This window comes from Alexandromys fortis, unplaced genomic scaffold (assembly GCF_014885135.2).
Source record: "Alexandromys fortis isolate MF-2015 unplaced genomic scaffold, M_Fortis_MF-2015_v1.1 scaffold_111, whole genome shotgun sequence".
NCBI lineage: Eukaryota > Metazoa > Chordata > Mammalia > Rodentia > Cricetidae > Alexandromys > Alexandromys fortis.
The window spans coordinates 2,929,126-2,942,554 of NW_026067996.1; the positions used below are offsets into that span (position 1 = coordinate 2,929,126).

Genomic DNA, 13,429 nt, shown 5'->3' on the forward strand with positions numbered 1-13,429 from the left:
TCTTCTTCTCTCTCTCTCTCTCTCTCTCTCTCTCTCTCTCTCTCTCTCTCTCTTTGAGACAGGGTTTCTCTGTGTAGCTCTTGTAGACCAGGCTGACCTCAAACTCACATAGATCTGCCTGACTCTACCTCCTGAGTGCTGGGATTAAAGGCAAGCACCATCACTGCCCAGCTCTCACCCAGTAAACTCTTAAAATGGGTTCCGTTGTGTGTCTCGTGATCCGTTCTCATGCTCAGTTATGTCACAGAACTTTGCTTCTTGTACCTTGCTCCTCAGCTTAAAGAAAAAACAATGGTTAGGTGATCAGCTGACTGGAGCAGCTCCTCTGTGTGCAGATGAGGGGGAGATTTGAAAAGATGGCTGTGCAAGAGACAAGATTTCAGCCGATGCATGGACAGTGTTCTTCCCGCAGCCATGTGTGCTCTCTTGGCATGCAAGCCTGCAGACCACACACGGCATTGTCTGTTACAGGAAGCATTACAGTCGTGAGGAGCGTACAGATGCGACGGCGTCCGCAAGTCTAACCGAAGTCTGTGCTACAGATTGAGAACAGCATGGTCTCTACTGCCCAGTGCCTCTTTTTAGACTTTAGTTTGTTGTTTGCTGTCCTTTAAGAAGACCACGGGTTGTCTGGAAAGATCAGTTTAGTTGGTTGTGGCAGAGGATTCTTCCATTCCTTCTTCAACAGATCCGTCAGTTAGTCAATAAACATGTAGTAAGAGTCAGTTCTATTCCAGACCTTGAAGTAGGCGTGATACATCATACTGTCCTTTGGGAACTTCTGACTAGCGGTAGCTATTCCTGTTCCTTTACCTGATGGCATGAAAGAGAGGACTAAAAGTGAGATGGGGATGGCTAGCGGTGACATTCAGAAACCTGAGTGGTACTTGTGTGAATTAGGATGGCCACATTAGAGACTTTGAGAAGGATTCCCAGGGTGTGTTCCACTGGAATGTCCTGTGATAGTTTGTTTTAAACCCACACTGGCCAATCCAGAAGCCATGGACCAAGTGTAGCTATTGAATGTGACTGAGTAGTGTGGTGGAGACAGCTCAGAAAACACACCAAAATTGTTCATTCTTTTTGTATATGTGCATATGTGATTGCACAGGTGTGTATACATGTGTGTAGGTCAGAGGTCAATGTCAAGTGCCTTCATCATTCGCGCTCCTTCTTTTTTTGGTTTGGTTTGTTATTTTGTTTTGTTTTTTTGAGACGGTCTCTCACTGAACCTGGAATTAACCAGTTTGGCTAATCTAGCTGATCAGAGGACTCCAAGTTGCTGCCTTCTTTCCACCTCCTTTCCCCTGCATACCCTCCTCCCACCCCTGTACAAGGATTGTAGACAGGCAATGCCCTACATGGCTTTTTTTAAAACAGGTTCTGAGGACTGAATTTAGGTCCTCAAGCTTGCATGGCCGGCACTCTGCTGACTGAACCATCCCCTCCAGCCTCTGCCTTGTTCATTTTGTTGTTTACTTTTAATCCCTCTCACTTCTTCTATTCTCTGGCTTCTAAATGTATTTAATCTAATATCTGAATTATATCTGCTGTAAGTTAATTTTCTCTGATTTATTGCTAGCATCAGCATTAAGAAAGTACAAACCAAAAACAATTTTTAGAGATGGAACCATAAAGCAAAACTATATGTATTTTATTATTATATTATTTATATATAAACGTTGAGCCACAAAAAACATATATGTATATAAAAGGTTTATATTTTTATTTTTGATTATGCATGTATGTGTGGTTTGTGCAAAGATGAGTGTAAGAGCCTACAAACTGCAGAAGAAGGTGTCAGATCCCCCAGAGCTGGACAGTTGTAATCCATCTAATACGGGTGTTAGGAACCAAATTCTGGTCTTCTTCAAGAGCAGTATGTGGTCTTAAGCACTGAACCATCTCTCCATTTCTGTAAACAATATATTTTAAAACAAGCTGAGTAAGGTTACCAGAATAGGAAGCTTAAGGAGTGGGAGATAATTAGTTGGATGGTGTTATTTTAATCCCGTGTCTGGGTGAGCCAAGCAAACACATTTTCTTCCATTTGAGGAATGTTCTGAACACTTACCTTCCTCCCCTTTGAGGAAACATAGCGAATACACTCCCATATCATCCTGTAAAAATGGCTGCTTTAATGCCCCTTTCTGATCTTATCCCTGAACACACAATTAACGGATTTTTGCTATAATCTCAGCTGCAAGGAGAATTATTGTTAGTCATGTGTATGTTGCCTCAACCCTGGCTCACTAACATTGCTTGGCAATAATATTCTGGAATGACTTAGAGCTGATTTGTCTGAACAATGGTTCTATGGAACTTCAGTCCCATCTCCCCGCCCTGCCGTGGTACTTTTAATAAACTATGGAAGTTCCACTGTGCTTTCACTATGTCACCTCCCTCAGTAGCATCAAAAGATTATTTTTATTTTCTATGCATGAGGTTGTTGCCTGCATGTATGTGTGTGCATCACATGCATGCCTGTTATCCACAGGGGCCAGAAGAGGATATTACATTCCCTGAAACTGAAGTAGGAGCTGCGAACTGAACCTGTGTCCTCTGGAAGAGTAGTAAGTGTATTTAACTACTGAGCCATCTCTCCATGGCATTTTGATGCGAAAGACATCAGCAGTACAGCCCCAGTTCCTCCAGCCAACACTTTCTTGGCTGGTTCTTTAGTTAAATAGGTTTACAGTGTTGGGAAATCGCCGTGAGATTTTCTTGGATGATAACACGGACCGTATATTAAGTCTGTGACTTTGGACTCTAGCCATCATCTCAGTGAGAATGTGCCCTGTGCGCATGGCACCACAATAAGCTTACTACATGGGTCAAATGAACAACGGTTGAACTTAACAAGGACTTATGAAAGAACTGTGCTTCACCAATGCCACTTAAAAGTAGCTTATGTGTATTTTTTTTATTTTAAAGCCTGCACCAAGGAATCTTAGAGAATATTAAATACAGGCGTATGAAACAAAGATAATCACACTGATATCCATGGTCCTTCCAATTCCGTCTTCAATTGCCTAATGCATTGAATATTTGCCAATCTCTTGAAGAAAAATCGTAATAGGATTTGAGATTTGCAAATGAGTTACAACTGGTTTGGCTTCGTGATAGTGGAACGATCTGCAGCGGTTTTAAGAAAGCGTGGGTTTATTTCTAAGCACTGGTCCTAAAATCTGCACAAGATAAACTGCAAAGAAGAGCTAACGCCAGGCAGTGCCGCTGGCTTGCTTCTATTTCTGCATCCAGCAGACTTTACACCAAGGAAATCTCAGCTCTCCTCACGTGTGCTTGTGTGTGCTTTGGAAGGGCACCCAAGAAATCATGAACAAGCAGTTATTTGAAGGTCCTAGAGTTGTTTTTATTTTGGATTCTGTTTGCACGGTGATTTTCTTTTTCAAACAGGGAGCACATTTTAATTTGTATAGTAAAATTACTTTTAAAGAACAATAAACAAAATGTCAGCCCTTTAGAATCAGCACAAGTTTAAGGCGATCCTACTATATAGAGTGAGCTGTGGACTGCCAGGGCTACGTGGGGAGATGTTCTAGAAAGACAAATAAAGAAAAACACTCACTGAAAACAAATAGACAGCAACAGAAGATAAAATGAAAGTCATCCTTTGGGCCTACTGCTCAGATTATTTAAATACTCTTCTAGATTTTTCTTTTACTTGTATATTGTCATATAAGATATAATGCTGTATAGCCACTTCGTGATTTTTTTACCCTCAAACAAAAATATCATACAAATGAACAAGTTTTCATCATTCTAATGTGTTTGGAAAAATTTTATTAACCACAAATGCATAGAATAAACTAAATCCACCCACCTTCACTAAAATAAGCTAATACAAGGCACCTATCTCAAGTGTCCGTGTTTTGCTGTATCCTCGTCAGTGGTTAGAGGCTGGCCGGCACTCACCCTTACTAAGTAGTGGTTTCTAACTTCCTAACGATGGGTCTTCTAGCCAACTCAGCCCAAACCGAGCCATTCCTGAAATTCCATACACAATTGCCACTTCCAGTGCGTGGATGTTTAGAATGTTTCAGACATTGAACTGCTATAAATAGTGCTGAAATAAATGAACATTTTAAAAGGGCAAATCTATATATACATCCTAATTCTACTATTTTCTCACCACAAGAACCCGGAAATACAAACTAAGAGTGATTTATGGTAAAATTCCTTGCGAAGAAAGAGTAGACCAGGGCTGAGGAGATGGCTCAGTGGGTAAAGCACTTGCGGCACAATCATGAGGACCTGAGTTCGGGTCCCCAGAATCCAGGTCCTCTACAGATGGTGGCAAACATCTGTAATCCCTGAGCTTCTACAGTGAGAGGAGAAGCAAAGACAGGAGAATCCTTAGGTGCTCACTAGCCAGCGAAGCCTAGTACACATGTGTCCTAGTGTGTCCCCTGCCGCGGTGAGAAAACACTGACCAAAAGCTACTTGGGAGAGAAAAGGATTTATTTAACTCACATATCCACATCACTGAGGGAAATCAGGGCAGGACCTCAAGCAGCAGCAGAGGCAGGGACCATGGAGGAGGCTGTCCACTTTACTAGCTCTCAGCTTGCTGGCTTGCAGCTTGCTGTCTTATTCTAGCCAGGACCTTCACAGGGATGATACCAGTCACTCTGTGCTGGGCCCCCTCCTGTCAATCAAGGTGAAACAGTGGGAATACATTCTGCCCCTCTAACTGTGTGTGTGTATGTGTGTCTGTGTCTGTATGTGCATGTGTATGTGTATAAGTGTAGGTGCATATGTGCCTTGCAATTGTGTGATTAGAAGACAACACCGAGGGTTGAGGTCTGGCTCCGTGTTAGAGTACTTGACCAGCATGTACAAGGCCCCGAGTTCAATCCCTGGTGCATTAGATTTCCCAGTGAAGTCAACAAATTTGTCCTGCCAGGTGGTGGTGGCGCACACCTTGAATCCCAGCACTCAGGAGGCAGAGGCAGGTGAATCTCTGTGAGTTCGAGGCCAGCATGGTCTACAAAGTGAGTTCCAAGACAGCCAGGATTGTTTCACAGAGAAACCCTGCCTCAAAAATCCAAGAAAGAAAAAAAAGGGTCACTTCCTCATGTGCATTTACCACAGGAGAAAGTGTCAAGAGGAAATCTGAGCAGAGCCAATGATAGAATTCCTTTCTCGGAATGGGGAATCCCACGCTCCCCAGCTTTCTCCGGCAGTTAATGGGACTGTTTATGCCTTGCATTATCCAGAATTCCTTGAGCCACAGTGTCCAAAACCAGACTCAAACTTAAGTAAAAATCATAGTGTATTGACCCCAAATCCAGGAAGTTTCAGAGAGGATGCTAAGAGTCAGGTCAGGCTGGATCAGAGGCCTAAACAGTCCCACTAGAACCATGGTTCTGCCTCAGTCCTGCCTATAATCCTAGACCTGGAGGAGGATCAGAAGTTCAAGATCATCCTTGGCTATATAGTGAATTCAAGCCTGAGCTTCAAGGCAGCCAGGGCTGTGTGGGTTCTTGTTTCAAAAATGCAAAAACAAACAGAAAGCACAAAACAAAAAGAGGCAAGAATCCTAATCTTGACTGTCGCTCACCAGGTATCTGCTGATCGAGTAGCTGCCAGTCAATTCTTACATATATGTTATCTTCGAACTTGCACATTTTCTCCAGTATCTCTTCTGGAAGTCTCAGGAATAGTTAGGTTAAGGTTGGGATGGTCTGAGTAAGTCTCTCAGGCCAGGAAGGGGGATGCGCAGGACTGAGCATGCAACTTCCCCTAGACTTAGCTCACACAAAACATGCGACCAAAGGAAGAGAGAAGAGGATGCTTACAGGAGTACAAAGGAAGGAACGGGAAAGCAAGGGAGGTTTTGAACTACTGATGGGACAGAAGGGGATTTCCTTACTCCACGAAGGGTACAGAAGGTTACCCAGGTTAGCCGAGGCATTATAGCTAATTATTACAGCTTTGGGGAGACAGCCAGAAAAGCTTGCCTAGAAGCAGCCAGGCTGGCTGGGTGCTGCTCCGAGGGCAGTTCAGGAAAGTGTCTCAGTAAGCTCCCTCAGCGAGCAGACTGTTGCTTGTGCCAGAAATTTTCTGGGGCTGAAGAGGTGGCTCAGTGGTTAAGAACACGTGCTGTTCGTGCAGAGGACCTGAGTTCTGTTGACAGCACCCACATCACGGTTGACAACCATGCTCAACCCTACTTCTGGGCATCTGGTATCTCTTCTGAGCTCTACAAACTCTAGACACTTTCCCGGACCACGTACACACATGTAGGCAGAGCATTCGTGCATATACGGTTTTAAAAATCAGTCTTAAAAAAAGAAGACATTTTATGTGCTTTTTGTCCCCTCTCAGAGAACTGACCACAGCAAACTTCTTGCTAACTCCATCTGCCATCCCGACTCAAACACAGTTGTAGTGTTTTTCAAAACATTCCACAGCCAGGGTTGGTTAACCCCAGTATTAGAAGGTGGAGGCGGGAGAATCAGGAATTCAAGATCATCTCAGGCTATATGGTAGCAAGTTCTGGATTAACCTGGGCTACATACATCCTGTCTCAGTCAACAACAAAAGAAACTGCTTGTGCTATATTTTATGAAGAAAAAGTAGTTTATGGAAGAGGAAATTGGATGGATGCATTAATTGGTTTATGGATTGCCAGACCGTCACTTTCTTCACTTACAACCCCCCTTGGACATCATGTACTGTGTCAGCTGTCTGAGAGAATAGATATTAGAGACTTACACTCCCAATCTGCTTGTTATGCTTATGGTCTCTTATTTACATCTTGACAGACTAAAGATAAAGAGACTAGGAAAACATAGGTTATTGTTGGCAAAATCCAACTCATCATTTGTATCCATCGAAAAAGTTTCACTGAAGCAGTGAACACAGACCACAAATGTGCTCCTGTTCACTATGCCTCCAATGGCAGCACTGAGTTGTTGCAAGGCAAAGCCTCTTTTTTTTTTTCTTCCCTAAGGCAAAGATAATTGCTATCTGGACCTTTCATGGAAAGCTTGCCGATTTCCCAGCACATATTCCAGAACACGTGGGTGGTGATGATAGACGGGAATGTATCCGAAAAGGAGGCAAATGAAGGCGGAGACACAGGGATCCATGGGCATTAGATAAGTAAGGCTGAGGAGTCAGGGAAGCCAAGTCAGGGACCTCCTTGTGCCCACGAAGGGAACGAAGAGAACGTGAAGAGCTGGTACTACTGCAGGCCATGCGGGGCCACTTAGTAATGAGGAAAGAGTCACTCGGCTTCCTAGGGAAAGCTCAGGATCCTCCCACAAGTCTGGAGGATCCCCCAACATTCCGCATGGGCAAGGATGTTCCAGTTTGCTTCTTTTCAAGTTCACTCTGCAGAGACGTGCTAGACAACTCTAACTAGAAGCACTTTCTTTTCCTTTAATTCTCCCCTCCTCCTCTTCTGAAAGTATTTAGTCTCTTGGAAGCAGGCCAGTATAAACATCCAGAATGATGGAGCATAGCCCTGGTGGCCTGGGGTTACCCATGTGACCTCATGGCTCCTCTGTGCTGCAGTGGCCAGGCAGTGAGAGAAGGAAGCCACTCATAGGAGACTGATAGAATGATTGACAGATCCCCCCTCCATTTCTGTACGTGTAACCTCCTGCACTCAATTGGTCTATGATTTTGTGGCACAGCTGTCTGGGTTCCTGAGGTAGGGATGTCTGCTTCTAGAGCCCAGTGTGGGATCTGGGGAGGGGGAGGCTCAGGAGGTGATCTTTCCACTTGGCACTTACAGCCCCTTCAGTTACCAGACAGAAATTTGAGTGGCGGTAATTGGATAAACAGTTTAATTTATTAGTAACAGAAGAACTGAGTCCAGTGCAAATCTTATTGCCCTTTTCTCAAAGTGACTTTCCTTTGTAAGCATTCTGATATAGTAAAGTCACTGGGGATGTAGTAGAATAAAGGGTTGATTTCGCCCGGCAAGAAGGCCAGGTTGTGAGAAGAAATTTTCATAATCATGTTATGAAAAGCACACGGAAAAGTCTCGAGACCTCAGACCTGGGGAGGAGGGCAGCGAAGAGGAAGGCCAAGAGAAGAAAGTACTTTGTATTTATTTGAGGGTGAAATACACTTTTATGAAATGTGTACTAGCTCTCCCCCATTTTCAAGTTAGAAATAGAAAATTCTTAAATGTGTTTGGGGTTTGTTTTCTGATCTATACTGAAAGGAACAAAATTGTCTTGCAGCAGGAATATTTTGGTCCCTTTACTTATAAAATTACTGACCTGAAAAATTGCTAAAACTTCTTCCAAACTTAAAATTCATGAAAAATCACTTCTTGAGGACTTTCAATTTTCTCATTTTCCTAGATAGAAATCTTACAAGCAGGAGCATCTGAGCCCACGCAGGTCTTTGCAGCAAAGCTCCACTTGGTGCACATAGGTAGGCGGTACCTTTTTTTCCTCCCATTCCTTCCTTCCTGTTTTAGTAGGCATCCCTTCTACCTGTGTAGTTGTGATAAGCCCTGGAAAATGTTCAATGATAACTAAGCTATTGGTCAGTGTGCATTTGAACCCTGTCCCAAAGATGGAAGACAGCCTAATTCCAAGAAGTGGGCAGAAAGAGGCATGAGGGGAACAGAGATATTTCCCCCAGTCACATCTTTCAGATGGGTACAAACTGGTAGACAGAGTCAAACACTGATATACATTAAACCTGTGTTCACAGCTCTGGTGAGAGAATCGGTAGCCTGGAAGTGGGGAGAGGTAAGGAATTCCTCCACATTTCCCAGTGATGTTCTCCCTGACATTGGCAAGCAAGGGAAAGAACAGCTACACAGAGGAAAGCACCGCGGAGATGACTGTGGCACGTTCCCAGCAACTCTTGGCTTCCCGAGTAGACTTCGTGTGATAAACTGGTGCTTCCTGTACTGTTCTACTCATTCAGAAGACGAAAGTATAGAAACAACTCAAGGATGAACAATCCCTCCCGAGAAACCATGCATATGTGAGCTGGCTTTGGTGGTGGACTGAGCCACAGACTCTGCCCTTCCCTCCTCTGCCTTCTGGTTTTCTTATAGGCTGTCTACATCCTTTCACAATTCACTTCTTGAAACCTAACCCCCGAGGTGACAGTATAACCCCTGGGGTCTCCTAGGAAGCCAGTCTCTTAGGATGCTGCAGTCCCTTTGGTACTTCTGCCATGCAAGGACACATGGAAGGTACCTCCTGTGAGGAACTAGTGCTCTTCAGACACCAGCCCTGCTGACACTTTGATCCCAAGTTCCCACTATCCATAGCTGTCAACAACAGCTTTCTGGCATTTATGAACTGCCCAGTTTGTGATATCTTTGTTGTACTCATTCAGCCTTCCTTCTTTGGTTTTTTTCTCCACTTCATAGAGATCACAGGTGTCTTGAAGGAGGGACCTAGCCATATCTTGTTGTATGGAATCTTGAAATAATGGTTTACTTGTTGACCAGGCCCCAGATCTGAGAGCTGAGATGAAGTGGGCAGTATTGAGTGTAAATGGAGACTGCACTTTAGTTTCCTGGCTGCTTCGACCTGAATAATCACACAGAAACTATATTAATTACAACACTCTTTGGCTGATGGCTCAGGCTTATTCCTAGATAGCTCTTACATCTTATCTTAACCCATTTTTATTAAGCTATGTATCGCCATGAGCCTGTGGCTTACCAGTAAGTTTCTGGCATCTTTCTCCTTCGGGAACTATGTGGCATCTGCCTGGTTGCACTTTCTCTCTCCTTCCCTTCAGTTTAGTTTTCCAGTCTAGCTATATTCTGTCCTGCCATAGGCCAAAGCGGATTCTTTATTAACCAATGGTAATAAAACATATTCATAGCATCAGAGGGGAATCTTACATTAATTGAGCTATATCTCCCACTTGTGATCTGGGTGAACCTTGAACCAGTGATTTCCCTCTCTGTCTTTTGTCATCTGCAACATCACAAGAGCAGTGGTTTCTAGCTTCATGGTGCTGTTCAGATGATTCAGTAAGATAACCCCCTGGGATGGGCTCAGCCTCATCATACCTCAGTATTAGAATTTTAATCTATAAATCCTTTTTATCTTGCCCACATAGCTGTAAACTTAATGTTACAATTGAGGCAAATAAGAGGCACATCATAGCAGACAGAGGCAAAAACAAATAATTCATAGGATGAGATTGGAAAAGTGACAGAGAAGTAGATTGTGGATTGAATTTTAATTCAATAAATGTTTGCTGAATGGAAACCATGTACTACAGGCATAATGACAGTGGGTAAGGGATAATTGAGGATGCACATGTGACTGATACTCACACAAACAGAGCTCCTAGGAGGAGAGGGCAGAAAGGATGTTAAAGAAGAAGAAAAATGAATAAAGATAGGATGTGGCAGGCATAAGAGTAGGCATGTAAATGACATGCAAATTGGCATTCAAGCTTTTGCTTTCAAAATCATGTTGTAGGTGTGTGTGTCATCTAGCTCATTCATGTCTAGTGGAATGCTACTCAGTGCGCATGCCCAGTACTACCCCCTTATAAGATGAGTTCACATTCTCTTTTTAAAATCTCTCTCTCTCTCTTTGTGTGTGTGTGTGTGTGAGAGAGAGAGAGAGAGAGAGAGAGAGAGAGAGAGAGAGAGAGAGAGAGAGGAGGCATGCCTGATCCTGCCACTGTGTGTGTTTGAGGTCAGCAGAGGACATCATTGGGTGTCGGTCCTTGCCTTCCTCCTGGTTTGAGATAGTGTCCGTTTGTTTGCTGCTGGATTTCTCAAGCTAGCAAGCAAGCTGTTCTTAGGAAGAGCAGCTGCCTCCCATGTCATTGTGCTAGAATTACAGATGCAACAGTTTTAAGAGGGTTCTGGGTGATGGAACCCAAGTCTTCACATTTGAACAGCCAGCAGTTTACCCACTGAATCATCCATTTCTCTAACCCCCTGAATCTCTCTTTCCTAAGAATCACTGTATTGTCTGCATGCGCTATAAACTGTTTTCCTTGTTTAGTTTGGATGTGTATGCTGGTTAGATTTCACTTGTAGTCTGTGTGGACACAGCACTTCTTCAGCGCAACTCAACCAAAGAACCTCAGATGACATTTGCCTATACCTCCAACCAGCCCAGTGCTTACAAACACAGATGTACGGAGATGAGGAAACCAAGAACTATTTATCTCTGCTTCCCAGCATATGACTGCTATATGATTCTGATGGAGACCAAACAGAGAGATTTCAACAAGACACCAGAAGGTGCAGCTGTGTTTCCAAGCACTGCACAGAGTTTAAATAATTCGGAGTTTATGTTAAGTATCTCTTAGTATTAAGGAGGTAAGAATAAACTGTTTACTGGTGATGCCTGTGTCTGCAGATAGGAAAGACTCTTTTTAGCAACTTAGGTTTTATGCTAGCAGAGCAAGCAATCATAGCCAACATCCCCAGGGGCTGTGATCTGCTCATCTTCCTAAGGGGACGGGAACATGTGATTAGCAGAAGTTAGACAGTTCAAAAACAGAAGGAGGGTATTGCTTCCACAACAGAGGTTGGATTCTTAGCTCCCAGTACACAAACATCAATGATAGTTGGTTTTGACTTCTTTAATTGGAAGCAAAAAGAATTTTGCTCTTTTGAGATGATCATTTGGTACCACCGATATTCCTTGACTTTACATAAAAGCTTACAGAAGGGCTGGTGACCCGTGACCCATGAGGGCCACATGCTAATACTGAAGGCATTGGTTGTAATTCCAAGTTTCTAATCTGGCAGCAAAGCTGGGCTGTCCAAGGCTGGCCATACTGGTTGAGGAATGGTCTACTTCATGGATTCTTTGCATGTTTCAAAAGGGCCACTCTTGTGATCTTCTTTGATCTTCGTGCTCCAGACTTAGGTGAGCCACTAACAAAGTTATGGCTAAGAAACCACCCCTGGATTTTTAGATTTTAGTTTTCCACTTTTGATTGAGCAAGATAGAGGCCCTAGAATATATGCCAGGTCTCTTGGTCTATGGGTAACATTTGTGCATAACCAAAAGCTGCCATAAACCTGTGGGATTCCTCCTGCCGGCAAACGGCAGGAAAATGCTAGAGGGTTTGACTGTGGCCTGGCCCTAGTTCTGTGGACCATGCCAGGACCAGCAGGGCTGAATGTGTTGGTTTTTGTCCCAGGACAAGGATGGTCAGGAAGTTGTGTGAGGCAGCTGGTGGGGTGGGGGCTGGAAATGCATAAAACACGGCATGTAGTAAGCATAGCCTCAAGAAAGCACGAACAAAAGGCAGTCTATAACTTGCCAAATATGGCTTTCAGGAAAAGATCTCCGCTGACCTGCAACAAGTTACAACAGAGGTGAGATGGCAAAGATAGAGGCCTGCTTTGGGTTTCAAAGGCAGCGAGCTTGGAACATCCGCTCTTACTGTTGAATTCAGAGAGGAAAAAGAAACACACCTCTCCAGAATCAGGATAACTGAAAAGCAGAGTGAAGATAATATCAGCACTGCATTGAAACAGCACAGAAAACTGAGTGAAATATATGCGTATATGGATGGACACGTTTCTTTTTAAGACCTACAGTCAAATCTTCATTCAGCTGCCCATGGGCTGTGTGGCTTTGACCAAGATACATAGTCTCTCTTAGCTTCAGTTTTCACATTGGTAACAGTGTCAACCTCATAGGGCCTTTGTGATGTTACTGCCAAACGCTGCCTATACCCTGCTTGATGCACACTAGGTGCCCATCATTAAGCAATAGCTTCCCAATCACATTATGCATTGTAGTCTTATGGGGGCAAAATAGGTTTATATTCCCGGGGACAACCGTAAGATGGAATATTGATGTTCACTACTGACAGAGAATATCGGGAGTCCCTGTGCCAAAGCAATTCAATTGGAAAGGTCACTTAGTTTCAGGTGACTAGATTTCTCTGCCGCCTGTGAGCTAGATACCCCCTCTATTTGTTCTGTGTCTTATTTTCCCTGGTATTAAACACATAATCAAACTGTTATGATTGATAAGGTCTCTTTAAATCTGGACATTCAAATTCTTATCTGAGAAGTCCTACACACTATTTCACAAGTTTGGAGCATTAGTACATTTACAAATCAAAACAGTGACTGCATCTACACATGGAAAACTGTCCCACAGCCCCACTATAAGGAACCATCACATAAATGAACTGATAAGGAAATCACTAAATGAAGCCATGCTCGTGGCTTCCTTTGTCTCTGTGTGCTTCTACATCAGCCAGAGTCTCTCTGGCCCCTTTTATAGTGAAAGAAAAATTATTTCTGTCTTCTGACTGTGATAGGGAACACATTAATAAAGACTTTTTTTTTGCCCCCACCAGACTTTGAACTTGTCCTGAGGCAGATCGTATGTGACTCTAAAGCACAAGTATTCATATAAAAATGAAGTATGGAAATTCCTCTTTATATATGATCCACTTATGGGTTTGGTGCCTA

At 43.4% G+C, this 13,429-nt stretch overlaps 1 long non-coding RNA gene across 3 annotated transcripts in view; it reads left to right on the forward strand.

Annotated features, from left to right (window-relative positions):
* Nucleotides 1-13,429, forward strand: part of LOC126512471 (uncharacterized) — a 296,711-nt gene that overhangs the window by 80,030 nt on the left and 203,252 nt on the right. For all 3 annotated transcript variants that reach the window (XR_007595051.1, XR_007595052.1, XR_007595050.1), the window contains one exon: nt 2,498-2,573. This is a non-coding gene — a long non-coding RNA (uncharacterized lncRNA). The remainder of the gene's footprint in view (nt 1-2,497; nt 2,574-13,429) is intronic.